Consider the following 15,219-nt stretch of genomic DNA (forward strand, 5'->3'; position numbering starts at 1 on the left):
ATATATATATATATATATATATATACATATATATATATATATATATATATATATATATATATATATATAGTTCTGATCTAGCCAAAAGCTCAATGGCACCTTGATCTGCACTGGCCAAAGGTCCAATAACACAGGCTCACTTATTCAACCTTCACAAAGTGTTTTCCGATACACAATATCTAATCTCCACCCCCATGACACTCATCTTGAACCCTAAACTGACTTGGATGTTGGAGTGCTGACCATGCAGGTACCCTTTGAACTGTCTTATCGGAGACTGGCGACGTCAATTCAAGATCAACGTCTCCTAATCAAGAAGCAACGTGATCTCAATCTCTGATCAATATTTCCGCATCATAGAATCACTCGCGAAACTTCGTTCCCCCATAGCTTCTGTGATCTCTTCCATTTCTTGTTCCACAACGGAATAATGGTGCCGTTTGTGGGAAAAGACTTTCGATTCCTGCCATTTCCATAAGGTCAAGTTCAATTCTCAAATCTAAATTCTAAAACATCTCTAGCGAAAGAATTAAGGTTCCCCGAAGTTAAGGTCTCGGTTCCGCTGCGGCGAAGTCAGCCAAATTGAGATCCAATTCTGATTGATCGCTCATCTCGACCTTGCTCCACCGAGAGATGACGCGAACAAACATTATTGGGAGTTTATTATAAATATTACTGTTGTGTGTAATGTTGAAGGCAACAAGGAGTATAGAAAGGTGTTTGATAGAGGATAGCGTATGAAGTTTTCACGTTCAATTATTAATTTATTGACAAGATTATGACCAAGGAAAAGGAAGCTGAGGACGCAGAAGAAATTTTTGTTGAAGCACTAAAGTATAAAGAATTTATGGAGCCTCGTAGTGATGCTCAATTGTTGAAGACAGTGTTGAATGTTGGAGCTTGTTATCCTAGGTTAAAGAAGGAGATTGAGGTTAAGAATTATGGTATTCCTCATGGTTTGCTGAGTTTCAGTTAGTTTGTTTGTTAAGTAAGATGTCTCATACAGTATATACAACATATATGTATCAGTTGATAAATCTGATCTGGTTTTTATATAAATTTGTTGGAGCTTTTTCACCTTAACTTTCTGTTGCTATTACTGCAAGTGTGTGGGGGAGATGATGATGATGATATGCTTCTGTCTGATATTCATAAGAACTTGTGTGGTGTTGTTATCTCCAAGCCCATGATTGTGTTTATGATGAGTTTCATTGCAATTTGATAATCTAATCAAGAAGAATGTCTGTAGTATTTGCTGCTAGTTTGTTGTCTGATGGTGGTCTTATAACCTTTGTATCTTTTGAGGAAAAGAGGGGAAGAAAAAGAAAAGGTCATAATTCTTTGTTAATGAAAATCTTGTTCTCTTGTGCACCAGCTATGGTGCAATCTTGAAGAAGTGTTTAATCTGTGTTTTGCCTAAAACCAAATGGGGTGTTGTTTCTTTGATTGGCTTGTAGGAAAAATGGAAAGCAAGATGTCTAGAAAATGTTGTGAGACATCTTTCCGTGTGTTTTATACTCGTCGGATTCTCATGCAATTCTGATTTGTTTCAAGTTTGTTCAAGTCTAAGTTTCTACTATAGTTTCTTTGAAAGAAAGAGTTGGATGAATTAAGAAGATTTGGAATATCAGATTTTCATTGAAGATAAACCTACTTAGATGATGATGAAGATTGGTTTTCATTAGGATTTATTCTAGCTTTCAGATCTGATGTTCTTGCTTCAGTCCTGATGTTCTAGCTTTTTGTTTCACATATGTGCTTATTGTTGATATTTTCTACTCTTGATTTTGTACGTGCTTTTGACTGACAAGTTCAATGATTGTTCTCATTGATAATACTGATCAAGCTGTTATTAACCGTGCTAATGAAGCATTTCCAAATCGTGGCAAAAGGGGGAGTAATGGTGTGTAGGTATAGTGTGTTAAAAAACTACTAGCCTAATGATATGTACTTAGTGTTGACTAATGTTTTGGTACTAATTGTTGTTGTTTTGATTTTATGCTCATATGTTAGAGTATCTGGCATGGCATCTAACCTTGTGTGAGTTGATCTTTGTGTTAGTAGTATCTGTTGATTCTAAGTTAACTACTAATTTTGTGTTCATGCATGATTGACTTTGTGATTGCATAAGTGAATTTTATGGAGCATTGATTGAATGTAGCAACCTCACGATGCTACTGATGTATTTTTTGTTGTTGATGTTTGCTCTGGTTGTTTTGTACTTTAGCTACTATTGATGTTTATTTTGTGTATGGGTTGCTGATGATACTCAATTATGTTATGTCTTGAAGAGTTGTGTTCCCAAGCTTTTCCAAAGGGGGGATTCTTGTTCCTTTTGGGTTTCCTGCATTATGAAAAACAATAAGGAGTATATTCGAGCTGGTTCTGTTGCATAAGGAACACATGTGGGACATAATGTTCCACCATGTGTGCAACATTTGGTCTTTGACAGAAGACTAATGATGTTATAGTTTTGGAGGAACACAATGTTCCACCATGTGTGCAACATCTCGTCTTAAACAGCAGACCAATGTTGTTGTAATTTGGTAAATAAGGGACACATGTTAAACAAGATGTTCTAACATGTATGCAACATCTAGACCTGGTTCGGCATGCCAATATAGTTGCATTTTTTGAGCAAAATTCTGGTTAGAATTTAATCACATTTGTTGCTATTGTTTAGCAATGCATTTGTGTGATTTGTTTGACAGCTTTTGAAGATCAAATCAATTTAAATGGAGATTTAAATTTTAATTTCAATTAAAAACAATCATATCTTTTGTTGGAGAATTTTGTGGAGCAAATCAAACCTAATAGATTTGGCTATCATATATTTTGAACCAAATCAAATCAAATATCTAAAGGAGAAAAACCCAGAATTGTATTGCTATTTAAGGAGAATCAAACCTCATGTTTGAGGTATGCATGTATTGAATAATTTTTCTATTAGAATTTCTATTTTGAGTCTTTGTTTGAGTTATTGTTATGCACCATTGTAGTGACTGAATTCATATCTTAAGGCATAGAGTTTAGTTTGTTAATTCAGTTGTAATAATTCATTCCTAGATACTAATTTTATAAGCTTGAGAACAAAGTATTTGTGGGAGTTTTAGATTGTTTTATCTTATCAATCATATTGTAATTGTCTAAAGACTTGGGAAAAGTGTTTGAGTGAAAGAGATAGAGTTCACATATCTAAAGGAAGACTAAAACAAAGGTTCTCATGTAGTACTAGTAAAGTTACCTTTAATTGGGAGAACTCAAAGTAAGTCCGACTGTCCTTCTGACTATTGAGAGTGGAAAAGTTCTATTAGGAGTCCTAAATAGAAAGACACTCGGGTAGAATTAAGAAGATGGGAATTGAACAAGGGGCTTGTTCATCCAAGAAACTTTGTACTAATTCTATAAAGAGTGGATTTATTTTCTTAGGTAGAGTATCCTCTAGACATAGGTGTTGTTTCACCAAACCGGGTTACCAATTATGTTGTGTTATTAATTTCCTTTCTGCATTTGGTCCGGCATCTCTCCCTAGAATTTGTCATTTGTCATAAACAAGTTGTACACGTTTTCCCAGGCATCTGGTCCAACATATGTCCCCTACCTAGATAGAATTTTAGCTTAGACTTAATCATGATTCTTTCCGTGTTCAATTGATCACGTTCTTTCTTTCATTAATGCCATTGTGTTAAGGTGTAGAGGAAGTTTCTATTTTATACTCAATGTATTATTTCTCACTTAATTGTGCAAAATAATTGAAGTATATTCACCATCTTCTCAATTTTTTGTTATTACATTCAATATTTTTTTCAACTAACAACTTAAATTTCTTGAACTAAGTAAATACATAAATTTTTGTTTCCATTTAGTAAATCCATATATACATGCTAAATTTATATATGAAGGTTAAAAAATAGTTGTTACTTCCCATTCATTTTACTTTAAATGGCCAGCATACATCTGAATGAACAATCTCCATTTTTTGCTTTGACTTTGCAGGCAAGTCATGCTTGAATGACCTTCTTTCCTGCTTGGTTACACATCATTATTCACATAGTTTCTTTGGAGATTTATATGAGAAATACCATGCACAATTTTCTTCATATGCATATATTGGAACATTATGTATATATTCCAATATAGGAAGATGAATTGAAAAAGTTCCTAAGTCAAGTCCCACATTGTGTAGTTGTTGAAAAAACTCCTTAGTCCCACATTGCTTAGATTAGAAATCTTGGCTAGTTTACTTCATTATATAAAGAAGTCACTTGTTTCATTCCAAAATACACCAAAAACTTATTTTGAGTTTTTCCTTCCTCATTCTCATAATTCTGCGTATTTTGAGTTGTTATCGGTTCATCTGAAAGTTTAACGTGTTATGTATCTTTTTGCATGCGATAATTGTCGTTGTTTTACGTAGTAAATGTGACATCCTGCTTATATGTTGGAATTTTTGTAACTCTGATTTTAAATTTATTCGTCGGGAAAAATGGGGTGTTACAACAAACGCGAGCACAACAAGAGACAGATAAATGTGACCATGTCGTTGATGAAGGGAGGAAGAAACTTTGTCGTAAGAAGAGACTAGGAGAGAGATGTTTCTATTTCTTATACAAGGAATAAAATAATGGTTGTTCTTTAAAAGTAAAAAAAATTGGGCCTTTCTTTTTTCAAAAAAGGAAAATAAAAATTCAGAAAAACCTATAGACTCGCGAGTCTATACGAGTTTGTACGAGTCTACCTGAGTCTACTCAAGTCTATCAAAAAAATATTTTATGCGCAAGTCTACTCGTTTTTACTTCCTAGACTCGTAAACTCGTGCGAGTTTAAGAATCTGCCCGTGAGTTTGACAACCATGGATGTTAATAAAGCATGTCCCTAGAAGGAGTTTGAAAGAGCAGTGTGACTCATCATGGATCGAAACATGTCTAAGAAGGTTCAATTTCTTCTCTCAAATACATCATTCCATTATGGTGTTTCATGAGGAGTTAGTTGGGATATAATCCCACACTCCTTTAGAAGGTCATCAAACTTTAAGCTTAAATATTCACAACCTCGATCTGATCGAAGTGTTTTAATATTCTTGCCTAGTTGGTTTTGTACTTCATTTTTTTTAACTCCATGAACTTTTCAAAGAATTCATATTTGTGTTTCATTAAATACACATAATCATATCTACTGTAATTATCTGTAAATGTGATGAAGTATCAAAAACCTCCTCTAGCTAGTGTCTTCAATGGTCCACGTACATCAATATATACGAGGGCCAAAACATCACTTGCCATTTCACCATTTCCTGTGAACGGAGACTTTATTATATTTACAAATAAACAAGATTTGCATGTCTCATATAATTCATAATCAAAAGAGTCCAAGATTTCATCTTTATGAAGTTTGGAAATGTGTTTCTCATTTATGTGGCCTAAGAGACAATGCCAAAGATAAGTTGGATTTAACTTGTTAGATTTCATCATTTTAGTATTAATATTATAATTATGATTTTTAAGATCAATGACACATAGTCCATTGCTCATTTGTGCATTAGCATATAATACATAATTCAAATAAATAGAGTAAAATGTATTCTTTATTATAAATGAAAAATCAAACTTGTCCAAACAAGAAACATAAATAATATTCTTGCTAATTGCATATACATAATAGAAGTTTTCTAACTGAGTTATGAAACCACTAGGTAAAGTCAATACATAAGTGTCGCGGGTCAAAAAATCATCGCCACGAAAATTGAACAAACAGAGTCGCCACCAAATTTTATTTATTCCAATGGGAATGGGAAAATATTGATAAAACCCACAAATGAAATGAAATGGATAAAGATGGTCTTCGTAACCAAAGTTGGGTTCGGGAGTCGGTTAAGCAAGGGGAAGGTATTAGCACCCCTTACTTCCATCGTACTCGATAGGACCCATTTAGTTGTTTCTTAATTGAGTGTTAGCTTAAGTCTACGTTTATTTTATTAAGAGAAAAGAATATGTTTTTGGTTTTAAATTATTGTGAAGAAAGAAGATTTTTTTTTATTATTATGCTCGCCAAGACGTTTGTGTCTTGTGCCTACGTATTCCCAATGGGGAAAGTCAGAGCAATCGTAGTTCGGGGGAACTACGGAATTATATATTTTTATTTAGTGTGCTCGCCAAGACATTTGAGTCTTGTGCCTACATATCTTCAATGGAAGAATCAGAGCGATTGTAGTTCGAAAGAACTACGAATTTATATTTTTTATTTAGTGTGGATGTTTGCGGACGTTTAGTAAAGTATTTGAGCAAGGTGTTCACCTAGCGCGTCCTTTACCCAAGGTATTCAACGGGAGCGAGCCCCATTGTCACTTGTTGTCCAAGTTTGGATTAATGTATTTTATTCAAAAGATCAAGGTATTCAAGAGGTGTTCACTTCTTGTCACTTGATCTATTGATTTGATTAATGTGTTTTGATTCGAAGGATCAAGGTATTCAAGAGGTGTGCACTTCTTGTCACTCGATAACTTCGATTTAATTAAGAAAGATTTTTTAGTTTGATTCAAAGGATCAAAGGTATTCAAGAGGTGTACACTTCTTGTCACTCGATCACTTTGATTTATTTAAGAAAGATTTTGCGTTAACAACTTGACGTTGGATCAAGCGTTTGCGTCTAATTGCACTTGGGCATAAAAGACAAACTTTGAAATGAAATTCGCACTTGGGCGAGATTTGCACTTGGGCAATGAAGAGAGTTCACGCTTGGGCGAAAAATGAAATAGTGAGTTTGAATTATTTTTGAAGTTTTTTGTGAGAAGTTTTGCAAAGGACTCGACGTTGAATCGAGTGTTTTATTGAATAAAAAATCATTTTTTTAAAGGTTCTTTTTTTATTTATTAATTCTTGGCATATGAAATAAGATTAATTTAAACATGCAAGCAAAAAATTATTTTTCTAAACAAACAAGAAATTATTTTGAATTTAAAATAAACATGATTTTTAGTTATTATTTCTTTTTGAGGATTTTTATTGTGAAAACCACTTATTAAAGATTAGGCTGATAAAATTTAAAATCAAAACAAAAGGGGGGGGTTTAATCAGCAAAACAGGCGGTGATGAAATGGAGCTGAGCCAAGAGGGAATTGAACCGGGTCCGGTTCGACCCATGACAACCCTAGAGAAATTAACTATCCTAGAGTCAAGACAAACGCCTCTCATCCTCTCCAATGCGTTCTCTCTCACGGTTCTCATGCATCCATACCTCACTCTCGATGAATCTCTCACGATTTCGCAACAACAAGAAAAACACAGCAATGATCAATAAAAAATGAGTTCAAGCAACAAACCCTTAACCCTTCAAGAACCCTAACCCCAATCCATTATGTTTGACGATTATGGTTACAAAGCATGAACAATTTTGAAACAAAAATTTAAATAAGATAGAAACGGAATCAAGGGAGAGAATGCAAACTCAGGTATGTCGAATCCTTGTTCTTCTTTCAAATCGGCTTCTTCCTTTTTTGCCACAGGTGCTTCTTTGCTTTGCTTGTTGTTGTGTATGGTGCGTGATGTTTCTGAGCGTGAATGATGAATGATGTTGAGATTGAAGGTTTTGTGGTTAGGGTGAGGACTGATTCGGTTAGAGTGTGGTTGAGGGGTTTTGGTTGGTTTAGTCGGTGTTGTGAGTTTTGTTAAAATGAGTTTTACGGTGAGTGTGTTTGTTTCGATGAGTTATGGTTTGACTGAGCTGGGTGTGGATTGTTGAAGGTTGAGATTTGGAGTGTATTTCTGTTGGCGGCTCGGTGATGGTTTGAAGTTGTAGGAATTGAAGGTTGATGTTTATGCGAGAGGTTTGGTGTTTTTCGTGTTGGTGGCTCCGCCCGTTGCTGAAGAATGAGGCTGTTTATATAGGGAGGAGATTAGGGTTTTTGATGAGACTTTGAGGGGGGAAACTTGGTGAATTTGAACACTTTTGATGCTCTGTTTTGTTGCTTTTTGATGCAGGTTTTTGTTATGACCATTTTGATGCAATTCTTGGACTATATGGTGCAGGTTTTTGGCAGCATTGAGGTGCAGGTTTCTTGCAGGTTTGTGGAGATGGAGCAGCTTTATATTTGTTGTTTTGTGAAGGGGTTTTCTAAACTGATGATGGTGATGCGCATGAGAGCATGGAATTCAAATTTGAAGAGTCCTCTTTTTTATTTTTTGGTGGTCACTTAGAAACTTGAGATATCCTTGCATAGGATCCCAAAATAATGTACTATACTTTGTAAAAGTTAAAACTACATAAAATAATGTATTATATTTTTTTATTTTTATAACAAGCTTATTGGTTATTGAAAATGACTAAGAAAAAGAAAAAAGCAACCACTATCTATAATGCTAATTTAAATAGTAATTAGTTTTATTATTAAAGAAATATTAATTTCAATAACAAACATAATTATTAATTTAATTAGCAAATGATACAAAAAGAAACAAATATACAAGGTGCGAAAGTTGGTCCCAATTTGGATGTAATGTGATTAGCAAGATGACTGGGCTAATGGACTTCACAAACAGTCAATTATTAAGATCGATGCTAATGTGAATGAATCAGATGAAAAGACTTAGGTCAAAATTTAGGGTGCGACAGATGCCCCTATTTAATTATCTTTAGCCAGATAGTTCGAACGACTTTGGTCTTCGAGATATCAAAGGCGAAAGGTAATTAAATACTGAGTGGCCTGAATTTTGGCCCTTGATGCGATGAAATGTCATGAATGCATGAATTCTTGTTTGGGATATGGAAATGGAGAATGATCTTTGTGGGGATTGATAAAATGATTGTGTGAAGGAGTTCTAGTGGGAAGACTTGCTGGGGAAAGGCAATGGTGCCCAAAATCATTCTCAACCAATGAGTTGATTTGATTAAAACAAAGAAACAACCAACATCGACCAACGAGCTAATGTAGGTAAACAACAATTCGGTATCAATCACTGAGTTGAGTTTAAAAGACATAACTGACATTAACCAATGAGCTGATGAAAGTCGACACGTCGTCCACAACCAATGAGTTGAGTACGATTTAAAACAGGAGGACGCCAACATCAACCAATGAGCTAATGAAGGTGAACAACAATTCGTTATAAACCAATGAGTTGAAAAAAGACATAACTAACATCAACCACCAAGTTAATGTAGGTAAGCAACAATTCGTTATCAACCAATGAGTTGACTTTAAAAGACATAACTGACATCAACCAATGAGCTGATGAAAGTCGACACTTCGTCCACAACCAATGAGCTGAGCACGATTAGAACATAAATAAAGCTGCCATCAACCAATGAGCTGATGAGGGTATGAAGAAATTGATTTCAACCAATGAGTTGACTTATGTTAACAGGAAAATAAAATGATAAATTTCAACCAATGAGTTGAGGAGCTAAATGATAAATTTCAACCAATGGGCTGACAACAAGAGAAGGATTATTCTCAACCAATGGGTTGGCTCAAATGACAAGAGAATTGATGATTGATTTCAACCAATGGGTTGGCTCAAAATAACAAGAAGATAATGATCCCCTATGCATGCTTTATGCTTATGTATGAAATATTTTTTTTCTTTTCTTTTGTGCAAATTGATGCACATGTAATGATGTATGATGGTTGATCAATGCAGGTAATGTTCACTGGAACATGTGCCAATGGGCAATGAAATTTTGTGGGTATCCATGGTGGACCAGGCTTGGTTTTCAATGGAAAAGACCGAGCAAGATTGAAATTTTGATTTGATAATGTGGGAGATTGCTCCATGAATGATATGCATGATTGATGAATGCATGCTATGAATGAAGTATATGGCTGGAATATTTGAAGAGATGCCCCAGTGGAGGGTAATGAAATTTTTTTTGTGAAGTGGAAAAGGTCCCTTGGTAGAAGGTTTGTGCAAGCATAATTCCCGACACCAATTATGTGTTAGAGGGCTTCTCGATATGGCATAGTCTGCTTGGACTTCTTGAAGGAAAGGTCTTGGCCTTGATTTGCCCCAAAATGCTGAGTCTATGGAGAATTTTTCTTCAACAAAGTTTTGGATTCAAACTGATGAGCCTGAGATGACATGCCCCAATCCTTGGGAACTTTGAAATGGAGTGCCCCTGAGTGAAGGACTTATGAAGTGATGCAACCCGGATTGTTCCACTATAGGCTCTTCAAATGATTTCCATTTTTTGAAACTTCCTTGATGGACAGTGCTGACTTGCAAATGAAACTATTCAATTCAAAATGGTAATTTTAATGCCACGTGCATGCAAGTTTTGAAAACAAATCATTTATTGAAATGAAACTGTGGTATAAAATGAATAAATCCCAATGAGGATGCAATGAAAGTTTGAATTTCCATATATGAAAGATGATGTAATAGCGTGGTATAAAAAACATGATTAGCAAACATTGAGGAGTCAGGTTAATGCAGCCTTGCTTTAGTATGCTTTCAAAAGAAGCCTTGCTTCAATTAGGACTTTCGAAGGTTGTAACTTGGTCAGGTTCACGGTTTAAGAAATAAAGGATATAGGCTCAAAATTTAATTTTAACCCACCCATTCTTCATGATATTCTTTAGTCCTAAGTTCAGTTAACTGACTCATGTATTCAATTTCCAAGAAGGATTACGAATGATGCTTGAGAACCAATGGATTCTAAGGTGGCAATCACTTATTCTTCTTTGGAAGTCACAAGTTTGTTCTTGCTTTTCTTTTGACAATGATCTTTTGATCTCTTTTTATTTTGACTTTTGTATCCCTAATTTTTGCCTAAGTCTCCTTTTTAGGTTTTGACTTAGCGGGATTTTCCATGATTTTTTTTTTGTTTGAACAACTTGTGTGACATTTGTTCAATGATCTCTTGAGGTTTGTGACTGCCATGTTGACGTTCCCAGGGAAACAACTGTTGTGAGCTTTGGATGTTCACTACTACTTCGATATTATGTACGAAGAGAGGATGTGGTTGAACCTTTGGTCGGGATGGTTCCCATGAAATGATTCTCTTGGAAATCAGATGCGTTAGTCATTTTGACTGAACAACTACCCTGCCCCAGGTTTTTTTATTAAGGTCTCAATTTCGTGCAGAAAGAAAACACCTACTTCTAAGGCTCAAATGGGTTAACGAGGGATTATCATCCTTATATCTCCAGTGTTTGGGGATTTGAAAGAATGCCTGTACATCATCAACAAAGTTTTATTTGAAAGCACACTGATGCAAATTGGGTATTTCATTTATCGTCATTCTCCCTCTAATATTTGCTTAAACAAGAAAACTGATAAAGAAAATGAAATGGAAAAAAGCAAAATATTTTTTTTGAATTTTTTGATTTTGTGTAAGTGGCAAGGAAATAAAGTAAGAGGACATGTTATGATTAATTCAAAACAAATGCAATGCCCATTTCATTAAAATTACGATTAAGGATGACAAAGTTCAAATGCAACACAACACAATCCAAACCAGGATGAACTTTCTAGTCTTGATAACTAGCGTTAGGCATGTCTTCAGTGTCTTGGCACCCTTCAGGGCATGGGGTTGTTAACCACATAATGTGTCGAGGTTGAACCTTCTTGGTGTTTAATTCTTTGAAGCATTCCCATGATATTAACCACGAATCTTCTGAGTTCATTTCTTATCCCTTTGGAGTTCACTCAACATCTTCTGAGACATATTTTAAATCCAATACAGTGTCGGGTAATCAAACTTGCCTTGTGAATTGTGTTGGAGGATGAAAGGCATGAATATTGGATTCTGGTAAATGCATGTGTAATGAATGCAAATGCATGATGATTGTTTATGCAAGAGTGATTCTTATGAGATGCAATGGCATACATACATTTTGAAATGCAATACAATGCTATAAAATAGATAGGTGTAATCTGGAAAAACACAACCTAATGAGGAAGGCTCCTTATGATGGGATAGTTCAAAGTTCTTTTACCCAAAGATCCCCTCACATGATGGTTCTAAGGTTTTTGATAGTAGAGATGTCTACATCACCATAGATGGAACGGGTTCTAAAGGTCCTTGGAGTTAACGACAAAATCAGATTTCTATAATGCGACGGGCGAACCATCTTATGACAAATTTCATGACTAAGTCTCCTCCAAGTGGGGTTTTCGTATTAGCCATTCAAGGTGTTCACCTTGGGGACTAGCACTACACAACCACCTCTTAACTTATGTTTTTTCTCTTGTTTTTCCAAGCTCGGGTTGAGAGCTTCACTCAAAAAGTAATAGTCTCAAATCCCACAAGTAAATAAGCAAGATAAAGGAAATATATACATGAAATTGAAAAGTAGACAAAGCTAACAAATGAAATAAACAACAACTAAATTAGGGTGGACATACCTCATCCCCAGCAGAGTCGCCAGCTGTCGCGGGTCAAAAAATCATCGCCACGAAAATTGAACAAACAGAGTCGCCACCAAATTTTATTTATTCCAATGGGAATGGGAAAATATTGATAAAACCCACAAAGGAAATGAAATGGATAAAGATGGTCTTCGTAACCAAAGTTGGGTTCGGGAGTCGGTTAAGCAAGGGGAAGGTATTAGCACCCCTTACTTCAATCGTACTCGATAGGACCCATTTAGTTGTTTCTTAATTGAGTGTTAGCTTAAGTCTACGTTTATTTTATTAAGAGAAAAGAATATGTTTTTGGTTTTAAATTATTGTGAAGAAAGAAGATTTTTTTTTATTATTATGCTCGCCAAGACGTTTGTGTCTTGTGCCTACGTATTCCCAATGGGGAAAGTCAGAGCAATCGTAGTTCGGGGGAACTACGGAATTATATATTTTTATTTAGTGTGCTCGCCAAGACATTTGAGTCTTGTGCCTACATATCTTCAATGGAAGAATCAGAGCGATTGTAGTTCGAAAGAACTACGAATTTATATTTTTTATTTAGTGTGGATGTTTGCGGACGTTTAGTAAAGTATTTGAGCAAGGTGTTCACCTAGCGCGTCCTTTACCCAAGGTATTCAACGGGAGCGAGCCCCATTGTCACTTGTTGTCCAAGTTTGGATTAATGTATTTTATTCAAAAGATCAAGGTATTCAAGAGGTGTTCACTTCTTGTCACTTGATCTATTGATTTGATTAATGTGTTTTGATTCGAAGGATCAAGGTATTCAAGAGGTGTGCACTTCTTGTCACTCGATAACTTCGATTTAACTAAGAAAGATTTTTTAGTTTGATTCAAAGGATCAAAGGTATTCAAGGGGTGTGCACTTCTTGTCACTCGATCACTTTGATTTATTTAAGAAAGATTTTGCGTTAACAACTTGACGTTGGATCAAGCGTTTGCGTCTAATTGCACTTGGTCATAAAAGACAAACTTTGAAATGAAATTCGCACTTGGGCGAGATTTGCACTTGGGCAATGAAGAGAGTTCACGCTTGGGCGAAAAATGAAATAGTGAGTTTGAATTATTTTTGAAGTTTTTTGTGAGAAGTTTTGCAAAGGACTCGACGTTGAATCGAGTGTTTTATTGAATAAAAAATCATTTTTTTTAAAGGTTCTTTTTTTATTTATTAATTCTTGGCATATGAAATAAGATTAATTTAAACATGCAAGCAAAAAATTATTTTTCTAAACAAACAAGAAATTATTTTGAATTTAAAATAAACATGATTTTTAGTTATTATTTCTTTTTGAGGATTTTTATTGTGAAAACCACTTATTAAAGATTAGGCTGATAAAATTTAAAATCAAAACAAAAGGGGGGGGTTTAATCAGCAAAACAGGCGGTGATGAAATGGAGCTGAGCCAAGAGGGAATTGAACCGGGTCCGATTCGACCCATGACAACCCTAGAGAAATTAACTATCCTAGAGTCAAGACAAACGCCTCTCATCCTCTCCAATGCGTTCTCTCTCACGGTTCTCATGCATCCATACCTCACTCTCGATGAATCTCTCACGATTTCGCAACAACAAGAAAAACACAGCAATGATCAATAAAAAATGAGTTCAAGCAACAAACCCTTAACCCTTCAAGAACCCTAACCCCAATCCATTATGTTTGACGATTACGGTTACAAAGCATGAACAATTTTGAAACAAAAATTTAAATAAGATAGAAACGGAATCAAGGGAGAGAATGCAAACTCAGGTATGTCGAATCCTTGTTCTTCTTTCAAATCGGCTTCTTCCTTTTTTGCCACAGGTGCTTCTTTGCTTTGCTTGTTGTTGTGTATGGTGCGTGATGTTTCTGAGCGTGAATGATGAATGATGTTGAGATTGAAGGTTTTGTGGTTAGGGTGAGGACTGATTCGGTTAGAGTGTGGTTGAGGGGTTTTGGTTGGTTTAGTCGGTGTTGTGAGTTTTGTTAAAATGAGTTTTACGGTGAGTGTGTTTGTTTCGATGAGTTATGGTTTGACTGAGCTGGGTGTGGATTGTTGAAGGTTGAGATTTGGAGTGTATTTCTGTTGGCGGCTCGGTGATGGTTTGAAGTTGTAGGAATTGAAGGTTGATGTTTATGCGAGAGGTTTGGTGTTTTTTCGTGTTGGTGGCTCCGCCCGTTGCTGAAGAATGAGGCTGTTTATATAGGGAGGAGATTAGGGTTTTTGATGAGACTTTGAGGGGGGAAACTTGGTGAATTTGAACACTTTTGATGCTCTGTTTTGTTGCTTTTTGATGCAGGTTTTTGTTATGACCATTTTGATGCAATTCTTGGACTATATGGTGCAGGTTTTTGGCAGCATTGAGGTGCAGGTTTCTTGCAGGTTTGTGGAGATGGAGCAGCTTTATATTTGTTGTTTTGTGAAGGGGTTTTCTAAACTGATGATGGTGATGCGCATGAGAGCATGGAATTCAAATTTGAAGAGTCCTCTTTTTTATTTTTTGGTGGTCACTTAGAAACTTGAGATATCCTTGCATAGGATCCCAAAATAATGTACTATACTTTGTAAAAGTTAAAACTACATAAAATAATGTATTATATTTTTTTATTTTTATAACAAGCTTATTGGTTATTGAAAATGACTAAGAAAAAGAAAAAAGCAACCACTATCTATAATGCTAATTTAAATAGTAATTAATTTTATTATTAAAGAAATATTAATTTCAATAACAAACATAATTATTAATTTAATTAGCAAATGATACAAAAAGAAACAAATATACAAGGTGCGAAAGTTGGTCACAATTTGGATGTAATGTGATTAGCAAGATGACTGGGCTAATGGACTTCACAAACAGTCAATTATTAAGATCGATGCTAATGTGA

Source organism: Vicia villosa, linkage group LG2, assembly GCF_029867415.1.
Source record: "Vicia villosa cultivar HV-30 ecotype Madison, WI linkage group LG2, Vvil1.0, whole genome shotgun sequence".
Lineage (NCBI taxonomy): Eukaryota > Viridiplantae > Streptophyta > Magnoliopsida > Fabales > Fabaceae > Vicia > Vicia villosa.